Here is a 21786-nt window from a genome sequence, read left to right on the forward strand (position 1 = left end):
GTCAGCGGCTGCGGACGCAGTCCCTTGGGCGCTATGGCACCTCCGTCCCCTTCAGTCGGAGGTCTTACACTTATGGAACGGCAGCCCTGCGGGGCTAGATTCCCTGTGCTCCCTGTCCGGTCAAACCCGGAATTCCCTCAGATGGTGGTTCCAGCTGCCAGCAGGGAAGTCTATGACCCAACCAGTTTGGCTCATATTGACTACAGACGCGTCCCTTGTAGGCTGGGGCGCTCACCTGGACGGATCCCTCTACATAAACAAGCAGGGAGGCACAAGATCATTGCCCCTTCTGTCAGAGATCGGGGTAATTCTTCGGTGGGCAGAGACAAACCTTTCCCATCTATCTGCCACTCATATTCGAGGCTCCCTCAATATGATAGCGGACCGCTTAAGTCGAGGATTACCGACCATGGAGTGGTCTCTGCATCCGGAGATCTTCAGGCAGTTAGTTCACAGATGGGGTATGCCAGAGGTGGATCTCATGGTGACCAGGTTCAATGCTGAGGTTCTGTTCCCTGTACAGGGAAGACAACCCCCTGGCGATAGATGCTCTGTCGATACCGTGGAGGTTCAGGCTGGCTTACATCTCCCCTCCGTTTTCCATGATACCGAGGGTATTGACGAAAATCCGTCAGGATCAGGCCTCGGTAATAGCCATCATACCGTTCTGGCCCAGGAGATCCTGGTTTACCCAGCTCATTCAGATGAGTCGGGGACAATACTGGAGGCTCCCCCCGGAGCAGACCCTGGTGTCGTGGGACACTCACCTCTGCCCAGATCTGCACAGGTCCAACCTGACAGCCTGGAGGTTGATCAGTCCCTTCCCAACATAGAAGGGCTTTCCGAGTCGGTCCTGAGAACTTTGTCGCATTCCAGAGCAGAGTCTACGAAGAAGGCCTACTCCAGGATCATGAGAATCTTCGTGTCATGGTGTGATTCCAAACAGGTGGCGTCTGCAGATCCTCCCCTTCCTGCGATATTGCAATTCCTTCAAGATGGATAAGATAAAGGTCTTTCTCCAGCTACCTTGAGAGTACAGATTTGTGCCATCTCGGCCTGTCTTAACAGGCCACATTCTAGGGACCCACTCATCAAACGCTTCCTGAAGGGAGCTGAAAGACTAAAGCCTACTATACTGAAACCTATTCCCCAGTGGGATCTTTCAGTAGTGCTTAGGGGGTTAGCATCTCCCCCCTTCGAGCCATTAGAGGAGGTGGAATTCAAATTTTTGACCTTAAAGGTGGTTTTTCTTCTGGCTGTAGCTTCAGCCAAAAGGATCTCTGAACTACAGGCTTTTTCTGCAATTCACCCTTACATCATCTTCTTGCAGGACAGAGTACTCCTGAAGTTTTTACCCTACTTCAGGCCTAAGGTTCCAACCTTCCAAAATATTAACCAGGTAATCCCTTTACCAGTTTTGGATACCCGCTGGATATTTCGAGGTGCCTCCAGGTCTATGTGGATAGATCCAGAGAGTTCAGGATAGATGAGAATCTCCTCATCCTGTTTGCCGGTAAGTCTAAAGGCCGTAAAGCGTCTAAAGCTACCATTAGTCGCTGGATCAAGGAAGCCATTAGGGAGGCTTTCGCCTCCCAATCTCTAGATCCTCCAGAGTTTGTGAGGGCCCATTCTACTAGGGCTGTCTCCACCTCTGTTGCGGAGAGAAATCTTCTCCCCTTAGAGTTGATCTGTAAGGCGGCTTCCTGGAGCTCTGAGTCAACCTTCATCTCCCATTATAGGATAGATGCTAGGGTGGCAGAGTTTTCGGCTTTTGGGCAGACAGTTCTCAGTTCTGCCAGGCATGAGGACCCTCCCTAGGGGATTCTTCTTGCTATCTCCCCATCTGTGCTGCTGGTAGGACGTAAGGGAATCGTTAATTTCTAACGATAATTTGTTTTCCCTTAGTCCTAACAGCAGCACACAAATATCCCACCCTAAGTACATTATGCTTGTTAAAGACACGGTGGGCTGGGGGGCGATCTCCTCCCTTTCAGGGAGCTGAAGATCGCTTATTGGTTCTTGGGCTCATTAAAAATTCCGCCGATCCTACCAGTCCACAGGGGCAGTTAACCCCATCTGTGCTGCTGTTAGGACTAAGGGAAAACAAATTATCGTTAGAAATTAACGATTTCTTGCTGTGAAGTACCTCTGCACAGCATAACTGACAGGGAATTATATTCAGTAAATCCGTTGGTTAGTTTGTTGGGTGAAATAAACCCATTTCTTGCTGTCAAGTACCCCTGCACTGCATAATTGACAGGGAACTTAATTCATTAAAATTGGCAGTTACATTGTTGCCTGACATAAAGCCTTTTTTAGCTGTGAAGCAAAAAGTAGTCGCCAACAACACTGTTTTTTGTTTTAGGTTTTTTTATTTTATAATTTTTTTAAATAAATTGGGGTAGACCCTAAAACATTGGGAAATATAAAAAAGAAAAGAAAGAGTAAGTGCGGTGGAGTATAACAATGGTTGGATGAGGCCGGTATACATGTCTATTCTGCACAAGGTACGGACAAGTCCTGTGGGATCCATACCTGGTTCTTTTTAATGAACGTAAGCATGTCCACGTTAGCTGTGGACAGGCGGCTGAGCTTGTCTGTGATAACGCCCCCAGCCGTGCTAAACACACGTTCAGACAATACACTGGCTGCAGGGCAGGATAGCACCTCCAAGGCGTAAAGGGCAAGCTCAGGCCATGTGCCCAATTTGGAGACCCAGAAGTTGAATGGGGCAGACCCACAGCAAATTTTTGAATGGGGCCCCCTTCCCCCAGTAATTTTTTTTACAACCCCTTCCTTTCATGCCGCCCCCATTCCTGTGGCTACTAAAGATCGCTCTCTCAGACCAGGCCCGGCAGCTGTTCCATCCGTTTTCTACACTGTCTATACTGCCACTGTATAGAATTTCATTGTGTAATACTGTTGAGGGGGCCCTGACAAAGTCTTTTAGTCCTCCTCCTCCTGGATGGCCCCTTCTGGGTCACGGCCCCAAAGCAGCCGCTTCCTCTGCTTCCCCTGTAGCTATACCCCTGGGCAGACCCATCAGTCAGTATGTGTAGGCATGTGCACACATACTGTTCCACCATGTTGCAGAAATGCTGCCTCCTGCTAAGATATTCCATATCAGCTGGTGGTGCTGGTTGTTGTGGCGTGCTGACAAAGCTTTTCCACATTTCGGCCATGCTAACCCTGCGTTCTGAGGTGCTGGCGGCGACCCAGCTGCGTTGGCTACTTCTTCCTCCTCCTCCTCTGCCTTTGCCTTGTGCTTCCACTGAGCCCCCGGTGTCAGGTGTGAATTCCATTAGCAGCGCGTCTACCAGCGTTCGCTTCTTCGGATCATGCTCCAGTGACGGAATTAAGGACGGCACGTTGTCCTTGTAACGGGGATCCAGCAGGGTGGCCACCCACTAATCCGCACTGGTTAGAATGTGGGCAACTCAGCGGTCATTGCGCAGGCACTGCAGCATGTAGTTGCTCATGTGTGCCAGGCTGCCCAGAGGCAACGACAAGCTGTCCTCTGTGGGAGGTGTATCGTCTGTGTCCTCTGTATCCCCCCAGCCACGCTCCAGTGATGCCCATGAGCTGCTTTGGGTGCCACCCTGCTGTGAACACGGTTTCTCCTCCTCATCCTCCAGAACTCTGGCTGGACAATTGTGTACCTGGCCTATGTTGGTGCAGGAACCCACCCTCCGAGCCACTTGTATATGACTGGCCTTAGAAGTTAAGGGTAAGTCATGTATATAGTTTTGTTTGTTTATTTAGTTCATCTGCCTTATAGTAATGTAAATATGTTTATAAGTAAATTTGTAAATAGTGTGTGAATGGGCATGAATGAGTGGTTTTAGTGAAAGGGGGGGGGGTGTAGGGTGGGAGGCTGGTCAGTTTAATTTTCTCTTGTGGAAATGTTCCTTGTATGGTTTTTGTTACGATTTATAATAAAAATTCCTGATAACCATGGAAATGTTACTCAACAATCTAACCGACAAATTTAAGAAAATTATTATTATGCGTCAATTATTATGCGTCAAACCGGCTAGGCCCAAAGCTGCTAGGAGATTTCGCCCATTATCGCACACTACCAGGCCGGGCTTGAGGCTCAGTGGCACCAACCACTCATCGGTCTTTTGTTCCATGCCCGTCCACAGCTCCTGCGCGGTGTGGGGTTTTTCTCCAAACAGATGTGTTTCAAAACAGCCTGCTGTCGTTTCCCCCTGGCTGGTGGTGAAGGTGTTACGCTGAGCGGATGAGGAGGTGGTAGAGGAGGAGGAGGAGGCAACAGGAGGCAAAGAGAAATGCCCTGCAATCCTCGGGGGCGGAAGGACATGCGCCAAACTGCTATCTGCAGTTTGGCCCAGCCGCCACTACATTTACCCAGTGTGCTGGTAGGAAGATATAACGTCCCTACCCGTGCTTAATGGTCCACGTATCGGTGGTTATGTGAACCTTGCCACAGATGGCGTTGCGCAGTGCACACCTGATTTTGTCCGCCACTTGGTTGTGCAGGGAAGGGATGGCTCGCCTGGAAAAGTAGTGGCTGCTGGGAACCACGTACTGTGGGACAGCCACTGCCATAAGTTTTTTTTAAAAGTCTCCATCTCCACCAGATGGAATGACAGCATTTCAAAGGCCAGGAATTTTGAAATCCTGGCATTCAGGTCCAGGGATCGCCGGTGGGTAGTGGGGTACTTCCTCATTCTCTTTCTCTCCAGTGTTTGGAAGATGGACAGCTGAACGCTTCCATGGGACAGTGTGGAGATGCTTGGTGACGGTGAAAGATGTGGTGGCGTTTCTGCCACATCCTCTGTTTGCGGGGTGGCAGGTGCCACTGTCACTCACTTGTGCTCAGGTTTAGAACGTTTATTTTTAATTTAATTTTTATGTATTTTATGTTATTTTAATTCATTTCCCTATCCACATTTGTTTGCAGTCCACTTGTCCTATTCTTACCCCCATTTTGCAGCCCTCTAGCCCTTTCCAGGACTTTTTTAGAGCCATTTTAATGGCCAAAAGTTTGGGTCCCCATTGACTTCAATAGAGTTCGGGTTTCGGGGTCAAGTTCGGGTCAAGTTCGGGTCCCAAACTCAAAATTTCTTGCGAAGTTTGGCCGAACCTGGCGAACTCGAACATCCAGGTGTCCTCTGAACTCTTCTCTCCAACCATTAAGCATAGGGGTGGACCACTCATGCTTTCAGGTTGTGTTGCAGCTTATGGCACGGGGAACATTTTATAGGTAGCGGGATGAATGGATTCAATAAAATTCCAGCAAATTCTGGAAGCAAACGTTGAAACATTGAAAAGAAGATGACTTTTGCATATGGATAATGAATGATCCTAAAAACACCTCAAAAGGCACAAGCTAAAGGTTGTACCATGGCCCTCACAGTCCCCTGATCTGAACATCATTGAAAATCTGTGGATTGATCTGAAAAGAACAATGCATGCAAAACTGCCCAGGAATCTCACAGAACTGAAGACTTTTGCAAGGAAAAATGGATGGAAATCCTTCAAACAGGAATTGAAAGACTCTTGGCTGGCTACAAAAAGTGTTTACAAGCTGTGATACTTGCCAAAAGGTCTGCCCTAGGTACTAACAATGCAGTGTGGTCAATGTTTTGCTTGGGGCCCTTTTTCCTTTTCGTTATTTTGTTTGAATTGTTTTTGCTTAAAATACAAAGGAAATGTGTCATCTTTAAAGAGGACCTTTCACCAAAAAAAAAAAAGTAAACTAACAACACTACCTTATGCTGCTGCTGCCAGTGATGCCCAGACACGTTTTCTTATTTATAATGGACCCCCCGTTCGTCCGCTTTGCCCCCCGTTATGTTTGGCGCCGAATATGCAAATGAGGCGCCTAAGTTATAGTAGGCGTCGATTCCCTAGGTATGGTAGGCGGTCTTCTGTCTCCCTTGCTGCCAGCGCATCCAATCGCAGCGCTCGGCTCTTAGCAAGGGAGACGGAGCTCAAGTTCTCGCGAGAACTTGAGCTTGCAGAGTTCCGGAGCCGGCGCCGTCTCGGAGTCCCCAGCGCAGAAGACAGCAGCAGCAGCAGCAGTGACGGCATTGTTCGGGTAAGTGTAAAAATCACCCCTAGACGAACGAGCATGATGTCTCTAAATCCACGGGGGTAGTATTAGCTACCCCGTCAGTTCCACCTCCCCTGAGACAACGAGCATGATGGGGGTAGTAGTAGCTACCCCCTCAGTTCCACCTCCCCTGAGACAACGAGCATGATGGGGGTAGTAGTAGCTACCCCCTCAGTTCCACCTCCCCTGAGACAACGAGCATGATGGGGGTAGTAGTAGTTACCCCCTCAGTGGCCCTGCTTCCCCTAAGGCAACGAGCATGATGGGGGTAGTAGTAGTTACCCCCTCAGTGGCCCTGCTTCCCCTAAGGCAACGAGCATGATGGGGGTAGTAGTAGTTACCCCCTCAGTGGCCCTGCTTCCCCTAAGGCAACGAGCATGATGGGGGTAGTAGTAGCTACCCCCTCAGTGGCCCTGCTTCCCCTAAGGCAACGAGCATGATGGGGGTAATAGTAGCTACCCCCTCAGTGGCCCTGCTTCCCCTAAGGCAACGAGCATGATGGGGGTAGTAGTAGCTACCCCCTCAGTGGCCCTGCTTCCCCTAAGGCAACGAGCATGATGGGGGTAGTAGTAGCAGCTACCCCCTCAGTGGTCCCCCATTTACCCTAAGGCAACGAGCATGATGGGGGTAGTAGTAGTTACCCCCTCAGTGGCCCTGCTTCCCCTAAGGCAACGAGCATGATGGGGGTAGTAGTAGCAGCTACCCCCTCAGTGGTCCCCCATTTACCCTAAGGCAACGAGCATGATGGGGGTAGTAGTAGCTACCCCCTCAGTGGCCCTGCTTCCCCTAAGGCAACGAGCATGATGGGGGTAGTAGTAGCTACCCCCTCAGTGGCCCTGCTTCCCCTAAGGCAACGAGCATGCAGGGGGTAATTTTTCACCAAATCAGTTGTCATTGTGTCAAAACATCTGTATTTATATTGTCAAGCAATGATTTTACATAACGCATTGAAACCTTTTTTTTGTTTTTGTTTTTTTACAGATAAGAGATTGGACGTCATCCAGTTTGCAGAAGAGAACTGAAAAGTAAAGCGTAAACTACTTATTAAAATGGTTGACGAGGGCATGAGCTGGGGAGTCATTATTTCAATAAAGTGGTTCAAAACATGGCTATTTGTACTCGTGCTATTCTATACTTGCAGTGGTAGTAATGGTTACCTCTGTACTGAGGCTCCCATCACTATGACAGGCTCTTATTGTCGGCCAGCTTGTTTTGGATTGTGACAACTGTGCCCACAGTAAAACCCAAATCAATTACCCCGGTATCCAAAGCCCCTAGGACGCCGGGAAGAGCCGGGTTGCCGTCAAGCCAGAAACCATCTGATGTGATGGTTTCTCTCTTGGGACGGCTGTGGGCTGTTATTACTAGGCTGAAAAGCAGCCAAAAACCATGGCCCTTCTCACCCTGATAATGGCAGCTCACAGCTGTTGGTTTACCTTTGGCTGGTTATGATATTTTACGGGGGACCCCACGCCTTTTTTTTTTTGGCATTTTGGCTTTAAAAAGGCACTGAGGCTAACCGTGTTATCATAATCGGCCACGGATCAACCAAACAAGGATAATACATTGTTTTCTACTATAAGGCGAGCTTGTCGGACAACTGGCTTGGGTTACTTTCACACTTGCGGCAGCATTGATCTGACAGGCCGTTCACCCTGTCTGATCTGTTGTTTCGCCGTGCCGACGCTCTGTCCCCATTGACTATAATGGGGAAGTGGGCAGCGGTCCAGCGCATTACGGTAGTGCGCGTCGAAAGTCCACCGTACTGAAAATTCAGACATGCAGGACTTTTATTCCGGCGGACTTTCGCCGTGTAATGTCGTACTGCGCCGGAGCTTTGCCCACTCTCGCATTATAGTCAATGGGGACGGAGTGTCGGCACAGCGAAACAACGGATCCGACCGGGTGTACAGCCTGTCCGATCCGTCCTGCCGCAAGTGTGAAAGTACCTTTATGGTGGATTGTTTGTACTCCGGCTCTCGTTGGGTTCTTCTCAGCAAGCTGTGAAAAAATGCCAGTAATACTCCCTTAGCCTACTATTATGTTACAGCTGCTTCCGTTTCTAACACTGCAAGTAATTTTTCAACAGACAAAAAAGCCATGTTTGACTATAACCACTTTATTGAAATATATGCTACACTAATACAGTACTCTCATTTTGATATCTTTTTCAAATCAGTTATATGCTAATTATTATACATTCCAAGTATTGTGTAGAAAAAGTACTGACGTCAAGTGTCATATGAGTGTAATAACCCAATGAAAATAGACCCTATTGCCGGTTTTATGGGGTACAGTGAATAGAAGACTGTTACGTTTACTAGTACATAAAAAAAAATAGATTAAAAAAAGGCATTTTATAATGGTGGGACAGTATACGTATCAGATCAACCACGCTTTCACACACTAAATTTTAGTGACCACACTCAACAACCCGGTAATCATAATATTGCAACCACCAAACTAAAAATGTTTAAATGAAATTTTTTCAAGTATCAAAACTTTTTTAGTTTACAGAACACAATTTTATTGAACCCCGAAATCGGGATGGCCTATAACAGTATTTTTTAAAATATATTATATCATTTATTTTAGGATATCTAGCATATCTTTGTGTGACCAAGATCGTTTCCAATATAAAACCATATCAAACAGGTACTTATAAAAAAACAATTTAATCTAAAATATTTTACAGAGAATCATATTTTTTAAATTTTTTTAAATATAATTTTAATACTTTTGGTTGTTATAGTGGTTTCACTGGTAAGGATTTTTGGGTACGGACCATACAGGTAAGTTAAACTACAACGTTCATCGCTGGAAGAAGAATCATCTTGCGTGAAGTTATGAAGTTCAAAACCCAAATCAATGTTGCAATTGGGTTGTTTTCAAGTTCAACGATTAAACGTTTTTGTGTTTATACATTTGAAAAAAATTTAAGGTAAGTAAAAAAACATTGGTAAGTATTGAATACAGAAGTGTCCTTCAAAGCTTCAACAATGGACGAAGACAGAAGATTAATATTCTTTTGGTGTTCCCCAAAATTATTCCATGTTGGAATAAGTTGTCTACTAGCTCTTCGGTTCTACGTTACAAAGTTTGTTATATTTTACCAAAAAAATGGTAAGTTTAATTTTTCATTACCATTGCTATCCATACAAAATGTATTTATTAATATATATATATTTTTTTCCAACAGGAATTTTAAAAATGCCATCCACTTGTTGGATCAAAAACTGTTTTTTTGTTGCAGGACGTCTCCACAACGGCCACGAAATTAAATTGCACTGCTTTCCCAACAGTAGGGAAAGAATAATGGAATGGTTGTCAATATTAATTCCTTTGGGGGGAGAGGAATTAAATTGTATAGCCGAAGACATTATTACTTGCAAAAAGAAAAATTATAATAAATATAAACTGTGTTCTTTACATTTCACAGAAGACAGTTTCATTGTCAATGCTAGTGGACGTCTAATTCGTCCAATTTCAAATCCAACCATATTTGAAAAATTATTGGATTCAGAAAGGAAAGTGCCAGACAATTTGAAAAAAAGAAAAAGAATAACAAAAAAACAATCTGAAAATCAGAGTGGGCAACAGTTTGAGAATATAGTTGTGTCCTCAGAATCATTTTTAAATACAGAGTCAAGCGATCAGACTGAATTTGTTTCTTGCGTGGAAAATCAACAAGTAACAGAGACTGTTGAAATTCCAACTTTAAAATTCAGTGATGCTTCGACTCAGACCGATTTTGATTTAACCAATTCAATTATTATTAATATAGAATCAAACGTGGTCCTTGTGGAACAAGAATCCCCTCTAAGACAACCTACTGATATTGTAACTGAATCCACACCTTTGCCAAAAGCTTCAACTATTCTAAATCAAAGTAGCATTCCTTTTGTTAGCCTGCTGTCTCCCATTACTATTGAAAAAGACCAAATTTTGTTGCAACCTGAAGATGTTGCTAACTGTGACGATGATGTGGTTAGTGGAATTTTTCCATTAACTGGTGAAAATCTGGAGTTCAGCAATATTTTCAGTCATGATGAAGCAGATGTAGGTGAAGGTCTGGATTCAAGGGATAACTTGTATGACCCTTTGATGATAAGCCACTGCTCATCTGATTTGATTGCATTACAGTCAGTTTTGGAAACTTACCGTGATAATTATATCCTTGAACCAACAGTTGAAGACATGGTGACCGATGATAAATTTATAGTTAATGAAAGTTGCCTTGATGCACTTCTACGTCAGGTCAAATGTCAGTATACTGACGGTTGTAATCTAACTGTATGTTCATTTTCAAAAGAAAGGCTGGGAAGTGCTTTGACAATTCGCGGTAGTTGTAGGAGGGGGCACTCGTCTTTATTATGGAGTAGCCAGCCTAAAATTGGTCGTTATTGGAGTGGCAATGTTCTTTTAGCTGCTTCAATATTGTGCAGTGGACTCAATTTTCAAAAGGTCAAAGAGTTTTTTAACATTTTTGGTTTAACCGCAATTTCAGAGACAAGTTTTTACCGTTATCAAGCCAAATTTGTTTTCCCTGCAATTGATATTGCCTGGCAGGAAGAAAAAAGGAAAGTACATGAAGAAATGCATGAATTTCCCATGTGTATAGCTGGAGATGGTCAATGTGATAGCCCCGGCCACTCAGCAAAATATTGTACCTATACAGTTATGGACCTATATACAGAAAAAATTATTGATTTTGAAGTTGTGCATCGAAGCCAGTGCAGTTCTTCAGTTGCTATGGAGAAGTTTGGTTTCAAAACGGTTATGGAAAGAATAATTAACAACGGCTTTGACGTATGTGTCTTTGTCTCTGATCGACATGTCAGTATCCAAAAGTTGATGCGTGAGTTGTACACTGACATAGACCATCAGTTTGACATTTGGCATTACGCAAAGTCTTTAAAAAAAAAAATTGTTAAAGGCGAGTAACGGAAGAGCTGGAAAGGAACTGAAACCATGGATCGATAAGATAGTTAACCATTTCTGGTGGAGTGTAAAAACGTGTGACCACAATGAAGTTTTCTTCATGGAACGTTGGAATTCTGTTCTCAATCACATACTAGACATGCACGAGTGGGAAAATGGAGAACACTACAAAAAATGCTCCCATGATGAATTACCGGAAAACCCTTCAGTATTATGGCTAAAAAAGGAGAGTACCGCTTTTCGTAGACTGGAGGAGATCGTCCAAAACCAACAATTCTTGAGTGATGTTCCACACTTGATCAGAAATTGCCACACCGGACCACTTGAAGCCTTCCACAGCTTAGTACTAAAGTTTCGTACTAAAAGAATACATTTTGGAATTGATGGCATGGAAGCTAGAACAAAACTTGCTATTTTAGCACATAATAAGAATCTCGGAAGAGAACAAGCAGTAGTTAAACTTCCAACATCTGTCTCAGCTCCCATTGGTACAAAACGAACAAAATTAATTCTTCCAAAGGGCAAAAAACACTGGACGGTGAAAAACATTTATGAAGCAATGAGTATAGAACATTGTGAGAAAATTTTAGCCGACTGTTTAAAAATAGCATTAGGAGACCTCACATCAGAATGGAATAGTCGGACACCAGATCTTCCACCCAACATTGCAAATGTTGAGCGGCCTAAAAAAGAAGTTGTTCTACGTCAACATTGGTCTCGGTTTGGCAAGTAATAATTATTGACTGGTCAGCTATCCAGAGAAACAAAAATTTTATTGTTCTGTTCCTTCCAATATTGTTTCTTGCTTTTCCGTTACTTAACTATTTTGGATTGGTTATTGGTTTTGCTTTATGAGAAGCCAAAGTATTTTTTAAGTATTTTAATGTTTGCAGTTTCTAAGTTTTTAGTTTTTTCCTGGTTTGAGAATATGTCTCCACCCGTGGCGTGCGAATGTTCCAACCAACTCTACGGTAGGTGGATGCAAAGAGGAAACGTTTGAGCGTTTCAGTGTGTTTTTTTTGGGGTGACTAACAATTACCTTTGTGCACAGGTGGAGAAGAACGGAGGAAGGCCACACTGTCTTTCCAGGACGTGAGATAGCCGATTATGCAAGCGGTAAGAAAGGAGTAACGTGGACATATCCCACTGTACGGATTCCTAATTGGTGTTATTCATTTTTCATATCCCTTTCTATTTTGGATACAGGTGGATTGACTGTGTGTTGAGAAGGAATTCTCTCCAGCCGTGGCGTGATATTGTTCCAAACAACTCCACGGTAGGTGGATGCAAGGAGGAAAAGTTTGAGCGTTTCAGTGTGTTTCTTTTGAGATGACTAACAATTACCTTTGTGCACAGGTGGAGAAGAACGGAGGAAGGCCACACTGTCTTTCCAGGACGTGAGATAGCCGATTATGCAAGCGGTAAGAAAGGAGTAACGTGGACATATCCCACTGTACGGATTCCTAATTGGTGTTATTTATTTTTCATATCCCTTTCTATTTTGGATACAGGTGGATTGACTGTGTGTTGAGAAGGAATTCTCTCCAGCCGTGGCGTGATATTGTTCCAACCAACTTCACGGTAGGTGGATGCAAGGAGGAAAAGTTTGAGCGTTTCAGTGTGTTTCTTTTGGGATGACTAACAATTACCTTTGTGCACAGGTGGAGAAGAACGGAGGAAGGCCACACTGTCTTTCCAGGACGTGAGATAGCCGATTATGCAAGCGGTAAGAAAGGAGTAACGTGGACATATCCCACTGTACGGATTCCTAATTGGTGTTATTCATTTTTCATATCCCTTTCTATTTTGGATACAGGTGGATTGACTGTGTGTTGAGAAGGAATTCTCTCCAGCCGTGGCGTGATATTGTTCCAACCAACTTCACGGTAGGTGGATGCAAGGAGGAAAAGTTTGAGCGTTTCAGTGTGTTTCTTTTGGGATGACTAACAATTACCTTTGTGCACAGGTGGAGAAGAACGGAGGAAGGCCACACTGTCTTTCCAGGACGTGAAATAGCCGATTATGCAAGCGGTAAGAAAGGAGTAACGTGGACATATCCCACTGTACGGATTCCTAATTGGTGTTATTCATTTTTCATATCCCTTTCTATTTTGGATACAGGTAGATTGACTGAGTGGAGGAGATCATCGCTTCCGACTTGCGTTGTGATATATTTTTTTCTGTGTGGCTCTACGGTAGGTACATAAAAATAGAATTTTTTTTCAAGCTTTGCTGTTTGACTTTTTTTTTCAACAGGCAGTGTTTTGATCATAATTTTGATGACTAACAATTTCCTTTTTACACAGGTGGAGAAGATGGAAATGCCCTGGCTTGCCTTGATGGGACGGAACACAGATCTATATAACTCATCAGAGAGCACAGTGTTTCTAGCAAAGTCAACACACTACAAAAAATTGTATGCTCTGTGTCAACATAAGTCATTGTAATTTAGATTGTCTGTGACAATTTGATAATTTATGTAAAAAATTTTTTTTTGGAATGTTGAAGTTTTATAACCAAGTAGAGTAAATAACATTATAATAATATTATGCTCTGTATTGAGCAAAGTCATTGACTTATACTATTGTAAAAATTGTCATAAAGTATATGTTTATGTAAATTTATATTTTTAGACCAAATTTATATTTTTAGACCGAATTCCAGAACTCTTGTAAAAATTTTCAAAATACATATATATATAATTTTTTTTTTCAAGTGTTGTTTCACACTTGCAGCAGAATGGATACGTCAGCCAGTTCACTGTGTCTGACCAGTCCTGTCGCTATTTCACCGTACCGCCACTTCATCCACATTGACTATAATGGTGACGGTGGTGGAGCTGCGGCGCAGCATGGCAGTGCCAGGGGCTAGTACGCTGGACGAAAATTAAAGCAAGTCTTACATTTTTCGTCCAGTGGCCTCTTTCCCCGCACTGTCTTGCTGAGCCGGATTTCCACCACCATACCCATAATAGTGAATGTGAACGGAGCAGAAAAATAGCTGCAGGACTGATCCGACCGGCTGCATGATCCGTCAAGCCACAAGTGTGAAAGTACCCAAATTTACAAGTTTAATAGCCCAGTAGGGGTACTTTTACATTTGTGGCCTATTGGATCCATCCGGCCGCAAGTGTCAAGCTACACTAAACATAAGAAAAAAAATTGTATCAATATTTTCAAGTAATTTGTATGATTGATCAGGCATTTTTTAAAATGATCATGATCCTGATCATTGTTACAAATGCCATCTGTTGCCATACGTATCTAATGGTCCGGCAGACAGTTCCATCAACCAAACTGCTTGCCTGATCACTCTCCCGATGTGGCAAATCAAGAACCCTTGTATAATTTTTTGTAATATGTATGTTTTGGGTTGATTTTGCTGATAAGTAAGCCTGGCTAACCTACGAAAAAAATGGTAACAATATTCTGTGTATGGCCAAAATTCATTGGCTATATTTTTATTTATCAAATACAGAACTCTTGTTATATTCTTTGTTTCAAATAAACTGTAATTAACTTTATTATAATTAAAGTTTTGTGTATTTATTCTCAATATATATGAATTATTAATAAAAATAAGGGTTGAAATAGAATAATTTTCCGATATATAGAAAAAATAAAAACTTTATTCCATGGCTAGGTACTCTGCAGGCTCTTCCCTGTACATAAGAAATCCACAATAATCTTGGTCAGGGTCGGGAAATACAGTTCTTATCAAAGAGACAGCACAAGATGGAATCGGTCTTCTTTTGCCAACACCAAGATAGCCGTGTATCCAAGCAGTGAACCCTCTATAAGCAGTTTTTCTTAACAGCCTGTATGTTCAAAAAATAAAATAAAAATTCAGACAGTACAGTTAATCTGTAATTTACGTGACATTCACGATTGCATTTATCTATTACAGAACACAGTTTGGTCCAGGGTGCTATATGATAGGGAAAAATATATCAATTCAATCCCCATGCTTTCTAAATGGAGAGCAATTCATACCGTATGTCTTCAGTTCAGTCTTTTTAACTGATCTTTACTGAAATAATTTCACAGCATTGTAAGATTTTATATTTTGTCAAAAAATAATACATTTTACCTGGAATACTGAATCCAGTTTATTTTAACATATCAAAATATACAAATGCAGGATCTATCCTTACTGTGCATGTAGAGGCCTTTATAACCCCGTAATGCCAGGCATTTTAGTAAACGATCATGCATTTTTAATACCCGATAATTTAGAAAAATACACGATCAGTCAGAAATAATTTACATCCGTTTGCATATAGTTTTTCTGAAACTTGCAGCCAATTCTGTCAATATGTTGGTGAAATTAGCCTCATCAGAAAAAAAGAATAGAAAAATTATTTAGGAAAATACACTTATATGTTAAAACATACATGACAAATTAGAGTACCTATTCATATCTTTATCCGGTGGCGGATGCATAACTTGACCTATAGCGCGCAACGAGACCTCAACCCTTCCTCGATCTTCACAAAAGTGATGAAAGTATTCGTGTTCAATTATACATTTCATGTCTTCAATATAGGGTTCGATATTTGAGACTTCTTTACAGCAGATAGATTCTACTGCAGTAGGCATTGGTTTACAATTTCTACAACAACACCATATGGTATTTCCAATTCTGTTTTCAGACTCGTCAATTTCACTATTCTCCACAATGTTTGTAGAACATGTAGGATTATCCGGAAAACATGGTTCGGAATTATCTGTACCACCGTATTTTGCTTGAAGACGCTTCTTCAGCCATTCCAACTAGACACGACAAAAAGTGATGATTTAGCCAAAATTCGGATAGTACTATTATATGAAAAATTCACAAATAATAAATAGTAAAAATTTACTTTGTCAGATCTTGTTGATGAAGGATTCAGTGGTACTTCCTCATTGACAACGTCCATTGTTATACCTGTTAGAAAAAATTCAAATTGATATTTTTTTTAAGGAGGTAGACTAATTATTAATATCATGACATCTTTACCAGGTTGTTGAGTGTGACCACTATAATTTATTAACTGCATGCATGGTGGATCGTAAACTCATATGACACTTGACGTCAGTACTTTTTCTACACAATACTTGGAATGTATAATAATTAGCATATAACTGATTTGAAAAAGATATCAAAATGAGAGTACTGTATTAGTGTAGCATATATTTCAATAAAGTGGTTATAGTCAAACATGGCTTTTTTGTCTGTTGAAAAATTACTTGCAGTGTTAGAAACGGAAGCAGCTGTAACATAATAGTAGGCTAAGGGAGTATTACTGGCATTTTTTCACAGCTTGCTGAGAAGAACCCAACGAGAGCCGGAGTACAAACAATCCACCATAAAGGTACTTTTACACTTGCGGCCAGGACGGATCGGACAGGCTGTACACCCGGTCGGATCCGTTGTTTCGCTGTGCCGACACTCCGTCCCCATTGACTATAATGCGAGAGTGGGCAAAGCTCCGGCGCAGTACGACATTACACGGCGAAAGTCCGCCGGAATAAAAGTCCTGCATGTCTGAATTTTCAGTACGGTGGACTTTCGACGCGCACTACCGTAATGCGCCGGACCGCTGCCCACTTCCCCATTATAGTCAATGGGGACAGAGCGTCGGCACGGCGAAACAACAGATCAGACAGGGTGAACGGCCTGTCAGATCAATGCTGCCGCAAGTGTGAAAGTAACCCAAGCCAGTTGTCCGACAAGCTCGCCTTATAGTAGAAAACAATGTATTATCCTTGTTTGGTTGATCCGTGGCCGATTATGATAACACGGTTAGCCTCAGTGCCTTTTTAAAGCCAAAATGCAAAAAAAAAAAAAGGCGTGGGGTCCCCTGTAAAATATCATAACCAGCCAAAGGTAAACCAACAGCTGTGAGCTGCCATTATCAGGGTGAGAAGGGCCATGGTTTTTGGCTGCTTTTCAGCCTAGTAATAACAGCCCGCAGCCGTCCCAAGAGAGAAACCATCACATCAGATGGTTTCTGGCTTGACGGCAACCCGGCTCTTCCCGGCGTCCCAGGGGCTTTGGATACCGGGGTAATTGATTTGGGTTTTACTGTGGGCACAGTTGTCACAATCCAAAACAAGCTGGCCGACAATAAGAGCCTGTCATAGTGATGGGAGCCTCAGTACAGAGGTAACCATTACTACCACTGCAAGTATAGAATAGCACGAGTACAAATAGCCATGTTTTGAACCACTTTATTGAAATAATGACTCCCCAGCTCATGCCCTCGTCAACCATTTTAATAAGTAGTTTACGCTTTACTTTTCAGTTCTCTTCTGCAAACTGGATGACGTCCAATCTCTTATCTGTAAAAAAACAAAAACAAAAAAAAGGTTTCAATGCGTTATGTAAAATCATTGCTTGACAATATAAATACAGATGTTTTGACACAATGACAACTGATTTGGTGAAAAATTACCCCCTGCATGCTCGTTGCCTTAGGGGAAAGGGGGACCACTGAGGGAGTAGCTACTACTACCCCCTGCATGCTCGTTGCCTTAGGGGAAGCAGGGCCACTGAGGGGGTAGATACTACTACCCCCATCATGCTCGTTGTCTCAGGGGAGGTGGAACTGAGGGGGTAACTACTACTACCCCCATCATGCTCGTTGTCTCAGGGGAGGTGGAACTGAGGGGGTAGCTACTACTACCCCCATCATGCTCGTTGCCTTTGGGGAATGCGGGGCCACTGAGGGGGTAGCTACTACTACCCCCATCATGCTCGTTGCCTTTGGGTAAATGGGGGACCACTGAGGGGGTAGCTACTACTACCCCCATCATGCTCGTTGCTTTAGGGGAATCAGGGCCACTGAGGGGGTAGCTACTACTACCCCCATCATGCCCGTTGCCTTAGGGGAAGCAGGGCCACTGAGGGGGTAGCTACTACTACCCCCATCATGCCCGTTGCCTTAGGGGAAGCAGGGCCACTGAGGGGGTAGCTACTACTACCCCCATCATGCTCGTTGCCTTAGGGGAAGCAGGGCCACTGAGGGGGTAGATACTACTACCCCCATCATGCTCGTTGTCTCAGGGGAGGTGGAACTGAGGGGGTAACTACTACTACCCCCATCATGCTCGTTGTCTCAGGGGAGGTGGAACTGAGGGGGTAGCTACTACTACCCCCATCATGCTCGTTGCCTTTGGGGAATGCGGGGCCACTGAGGGGGTAGCTACTACTACCCCCATCATGCTCGTTGCCTTAGGGTAAATGGGGGACCACTGAGGGGGTAGCTGCTACTACTACCCCCATCATGCTCATTGCCTTAGGGGAAGCAGGGCCACTGAGGGGGTAGCTACTACTACCCCCATCATGCTCGTTGCCTTTGGGTAAATGGGGGACCACTGAGGGGGTAGCTACTACTACCCCCATCATGCTCGTTGCTTTAGGGGAAGCAGGGCCACTGAGGGGTTAGCTACTACTACCCCCATCATGCTCGTTGCCTTAGGGGAAGCAGGGCCACTGAGGGGGTAGCTACTACTACCCCCATCATGCTCGTTGCCTTAGGGGAAGCAGGGCCACTGAGGGGGTAGCTACTACTACCCCCATCATGCTCGTTGCCTTAGGGGAAGCAGGGCCACTGAGGGGGTAGCTACTACTACCCCCATCATGCTCGTTGCCTTAGGGTAAATGGGGGACCACTGAGGGGGTAGCTGCTACTACTACCCCCATCATGCTCGTTGCCTTAGGGGAAGCAGGGCCACTGAGGGGGTAACTACTACTACCCCCATCATGCTCGTTGCCTTAGGGTAAATGGGGGACCACTGAGGGGGTAGCTGCTACTACTACCCCCATCATGCTCGTTGCCTTAGGGGAAGCAGGGCCACTGAGGGGGTAGCTACTACTACCCCCATCATGCTCGTTGCCTTAGGGGAAGCAGGGCCACTGAGGGGGTAGCTACTATTACCCCCATCATGCTCGTTGCCTTAGGGTAAATGGGGGACCACTGAGGGGGTAGCTGCTACTACTACCCCCATCATGCTCGTTGCCTTAGGGTAAATGGGGGACCACTGAGAGGGTAGCTGCTACTACTACCCCCATCATGCTCGTTGCCTTAGGGGAAGCAGGGCCACTGAGGGGGTAGCTACTACTACCCCCATCATGCTCGTTGCCTTAGGGGAAGCAGGGCCACTGAGGGGGTAGCTACTATTACCCCCATCATGCTCGTTGCCTTAGGGGAAGCAGGGCCACTGAGGGGGTAGCTACTACTACCCCCATCATGCTCGTTGCCTTAGGGGAAGCAGGGCCACTGAGGGGGTAACTACTACTACCCCCATCATGCTCGTTGCCTTAGGGGAAGCAGGGCCACTGAGGGGGTAACTACTACTACCCCCATCATGCTCGTTGCCTTAGGGGAAGCAGGGCCACTGAGGGGGTAACTACTACTACCCCCATCATGCTCGTTGTCTCAGGGGAGGTGGAACTGAGGGGGTAGCTACTACTACCCCCATCATGCTCGTTGTCTCAGGGGAGGTGGAACTGAGGGGGTAGCTACTACTACCCCCATCATGCTCGTTGTCTCAGGGGAGGTGGAACTGACGGGGTAGCTAATACTACCCCCGTGGATTTAGAGACATCATGCTCGTTCGTCTAGGGGTGATTTTTACACTTACCCGAACGATGCCGTCACTGCTGCTGCTGCTGCTGTCTTCTGCGCTGGGGACTCCGAGACGGCGCCGGCTCCGGAACTCTGCAAGCTCAAGTTCTCGCGAGAACTTGAGCTCCGTCTCCCTTGCTAAGAGCCGAGCGCTGCGATTGGATGCGCTGGCAGCAAGGGAGACAGAAGACCGCCTACCATACCTAGGGAATCGACGCCTACTATAACTTAGGCGCCTCATTTGCATATTCGGCGCCAAACATAACGGGGGGCAAAGCGGACGAACGGGGGGTCCATTATAAATAAGAAAACGTGTCTGGGCATCACTGGCAGCAGCAGCATAAGGTAGTGTTGTTAGTTTACTTTTTTTTTTTTGGTGAAAGGTCCTCTTTAACATTATGCCATTTGGAGATCATTTGATCTAAAACTTGCTTAAATGTTCACAATAACTTAAATTTTAGCCAGGGGTGCCCAAAAATGTGCATGCCACTGTGTGTGTGTGTATATATATATATATATATATATATATATATATATATATATATACACAGTCAGGTCCATAAATATTGGGACATTAAAGCAATTCTAACATTTTTGGCTATATACACCACCACAATGGATTTGAAATGAACAAGATGTGCTTTTACTGCAGACTGTCAGCTTTAATTTGAGGGTATTTACATCCAAATCAGGTGAACGATGTAGGAATTACAACAGTTTAAATATGTGCCTCCCACTTGCTAAGGGACCAAAACTGTTGTGAAGGGTGTTTTCTTCACCAGGGAAAGAATTCTTCGGTCATCCACCACAGTTGTTTTCCGTGATCTTCCGGGTCTTTTGGTGTGGCTGAGCTCACCTGTGCGTTCCTTCTTTTTAAGAATGTTCCAAACAGTTGTTTTGGCCACGCCTAATGTTTTTGCTATCTCTCTGATGGGTTTGTTTTGTTTTTTCAGCCTAATGATGGCTTGCTTCACTCATAGTGACAGCTCTTTGGATCTCATCTTGAGAGTTGACAGCAACAGATACCAAATGCAAATAGCACACTTGAAATGAACTCTGGACCTTTTATCTGCTCATTGTAATTGGGATAATGAGGAAATAACACACACCTGGCCATGGAACAGCTGAGAAGCCAATTGTCCCATTACTTTTGGTCCCTTAACAAGTGGGAGGCACATATGCAAACTGCTGTAATTCCTACACCGTTCACCTGATTTTGATGTAAATACACTCAAATTAAAGCTGACAGTCTGCAGTTAAAGCACATCTTGTTCATTTCATTTCAAATCCATTGTGGTGGTGTATAGAGACACAAAATGTTAGAATTGTGTCGATGTCCCAATATTTATGGACTTGACTGTATCCACAGTATATATAGATATATATGTATATATGGTATATTGTAGGGATCTGTGAACTTGAGGTCGGCAATGACATCTAGAAGATCTTAAAATTAGGTAAATATTTAGATGAACAATGATACATGACAAATTGCATCATGTCATTATTTATTCAACAAAACGAGAACCAAAATGGAAAAGCCATGTGTGAAAAACGAAGTAAACTCCATGAATAAACAGCAGGTAGAACCCACTTTAGCAGCAATAACTTAACCTAGTAATCATTTTATGTATGACTTTATCAGTCTCACATAATTTTGGAGGAATTTTGGTCCACTCTTCTTTACAACTGTTATAGCAGTGGTTTGAGGCTGCTGCTAAGTTCACCAGACCTCATCCTCTGCCTTCGTTTAGCTCCGTTCCTACATCCTGCTTTCAGCTCACCTTCTCCTTTGCAGCCCGCAAGGTGCATGCTGGATTTCCCCTGCACTTAAAGGGCTAGAACATGCAGAATATTCACAATATGGGTAGCTTTATTAATACTTAACATTTAATTATTTCAAAAGTTAAAATAATGGGCCCTTGATATATAGAAAAAATCTAAACTGAGTGCAATTGGGATATTGCATACAACTCTCCGTTGGCATGCCAATTTAGAGAGAGGAAAAATGGACCAAAAAGGAGGAAGGGATAGATATAATGATAGGCTGAGAAGAGAGGATGCCTAGTAAGAGGGACACACTGCTGAGTTACAGCCCTAGATGTCCCTTATCCTAACTCCTCAACACACTATACATCCATCACTAGCCCTG

The sequence above is a fragment of the Bufo bufo genome, chromosome 4, assembly GCF_905171765.1.
Source record: "Bufo bufo chromosome 4, aBufBuf1.1, whole genome shotgun sequence".
Lineage (NCBI taxonomy): Eukaryota > Metazoa > Chordata > Amphibia > Anura > Bufonidae > Bufo > Bufo bufo.